Source organism: Palaemon carinicauda, chromosome 24, assembly GCF_036898095.1.
Source record: "Palaemon carinicauda isolate YSFRI2023 chromosome 24, ASM3689809v2, whole genome shotgun sequence".
NCBI classification, from domain to species: domain Eukaryota; kingdom Metazoa; phylum Arthropoda; class Malacostraca; order Decapoda; family Palaemonidae; genus Palaemon; species Palaemon carinicauda.
The window spans coordinates 105,603,681-105,606,180 of NC_090748.1; the positions used below are offsets into that span (position 1 = coordinate 105,603,681).

At 34.0% G+C, this 2,500-nt stretch overlaps 1 protein-coding gene across 1 annotated transcript in view; it reads right to left on the reverse strand.

Moving 5' to 3' along the window:
• LOC137618533 (uncharacterized) overlaps positions 1-2,500 on the reverse strand; it is a 72,730-nt gene that overhangs the window by 4,577 nt on the left and 65,653 nt on the right. The window lies entirely within an intron of this gene.

Sequence of the window (2,500 nt, forward strand, 5' to 3'; positions counted from 1 at the left end):
CATCAAGGAAATCTTATAGTGCCAGTCGCAGGTCGATTGGTGGAACGTTGTACAAATTTGTCGCGACAAATGTGCCGTGGCTGATTATTTTTTGCCAGCGCTAACGAAGAAATGAAAATAGATACCGGTCTCTAAATCGTGCATCATATGCACTATTAAATATGTGCATTAAAAACGGTAAACATACTGGAATAAATGTTGCCAGGTATTTACATTTTAAAAACGTATATATATCTATATATATATATATATATATATATATATATATATATATATATATATATATATATATATATATACATATATATATACATATATATTGACGTAAAGGAGTGATATGACAGTCATTAACCCGTTGAAAGATTACAAAGCAGGACATTTCACTGAGATACGTCTGAGAATGTTATATTTTTACAGAGAATTTCCGATTAAAATTCCGTGTTTTTTTAAGTGTGTAAAATACGTTGAATCTTTTTTCCTTTTGGTTGACGTTTCAGATGAATGCACATAGCACCCACCAGGGGTGCCAAATCTGGTACCTTGAACTGGAGTAAAATCTCAAACAGACCTTGCTACTCGATTATATGAACACGATCGTGTAAATCCCATTCACGTACTATGATGATAGTCCATTTCTTTTAGCGAGTCATATTTGCACCGACTCGCAACGGTGCCCTTTTAACTCGGAAAAGTTTCCTGGTCGCTGATTGGTTAGAATTATCTTGTCCAACCAATCAGTGATCAGGAAACTTTTCCGAGCTAAAAGGGCACCACTGCGAGTCGGTGCAAATATGAATCGCTAAAAGAAATGGACTATAGTTTAAGTGTAATTGGCAAAAGAAAACAAGTGCCCAGATTTAACCCTTGCCCTGCCATCAGAGGTCACCAATTGACCCCGGCTCTTAAAAATGTGTGCGAATCAGATGCCATGAAGCAGCAAGGAAATTAATATATTTTGATTCTACATCCAAAAACATAAACAGGTACACAAAAAATTAAAACATTCAAAAGTCAAACCATCTTGCAAGTCATGAAGCTCACAAAGGGAATCAAAACATTGAATATAACCTCAATCAACATACAAAATTAGAAATTGGTACACAAAAAACTCAAACATTCAAAAGTCAAACCATCTTGCAAGTCATGAATCTCACAAAGGGGAATCAAAACATTGGAAATATCCTTAATCTACATCCAAAAACAATAACTGGTCAACAAAAAATTAAAACATTCAAAAGTCAAACCATCTTGCAGGTCATGAAGCCCACAAAGGCAATCAAAACATAAAATATATCCTCAATCAACATCCAAAATATAAAACTTGTAAACAAAACATTATAACATTCAAAAGTCAAAAACCATCTTGCAAGTCATGAAGCCCACAAATGGAATTAAAACATTGAATATATCCTCAATATACACACAAAAACAATAACTGGTAAAAAAAACATTAAAACATTCAAAGGTGAACCCATGTTGCAAGTCATGAAGCTCACAAAGGGGAATCAAAACATTGAATATATCCTCAATATACATAAAATACCCTGGTATACAAAACATTAAAACATTCAAAACATTGGAAATATCCTCAATATACACCCCAAAAAAATAACTGGTAAAAAAAAACATTAAAACATTCAAAGGTCATCCCATGTTGCAAGTCATGAAGCTCACAAATGGAATTAAAACATTGAATATATCCTCAATATACATAAAATACCCTGGTATACAAAACATTAAAACATTCAAAACATTGGAAATATCCTCAATATACACACACAAACTATAACTGGTAAAAAAAAAAAAAACATTAAAACATTCAAAGGTCAAACCCTCTTGCAAGTCATGAAGCCCACAAAGTAAATCAAAATATTGAATATATCCTCAATATATATAGAATACCCTGGTATACAAAACATTAAAAACATTGGAAATATCCTCAATATACACACAAAAACAATAACTGGTAAAAAAACCCATTAAAACATTCAAAGTTCAACCCATGTTGCAAGTCAGGAAACCCACAAAACAAATCGAAACATTGCAAGAACATTCATCTGAATTGCACGTATCTCATAAAGTGTTCTTGCAACATGACTAAACCGCAGTCGGTAGGAGACAACGGTTGGCTAGGCTCCGGTAAATCTTGCATAACTAGTGCAGAGAGAGAGATGACAGTTCGGTACACCAACAGTGAATTAATACAGAACTCGAGGAACTGGGAATTTCGGCGACGAAATTTACTGCTTGTCAGAATTTCAAAGTTGAACAGACGGCGGTGGCAGGTTAATATATATTTGGGTTTCATATATTGGTCAATTTATTTTTCTTAGGTTGTTCTTCATCCATCTTTACAATGGAGAGAGAGAGAGAGAGAGAGAGAGAGAGAGAGAGAGAGAGAGAGAGAGAGAGAGAGAGAGAGAGAGAGAGAGAGTGTGTGTGTTAGGGAATAGAAGATTGCAGAAGAATGATGTTTCGTGATCAAGAAATGTATAAAGTT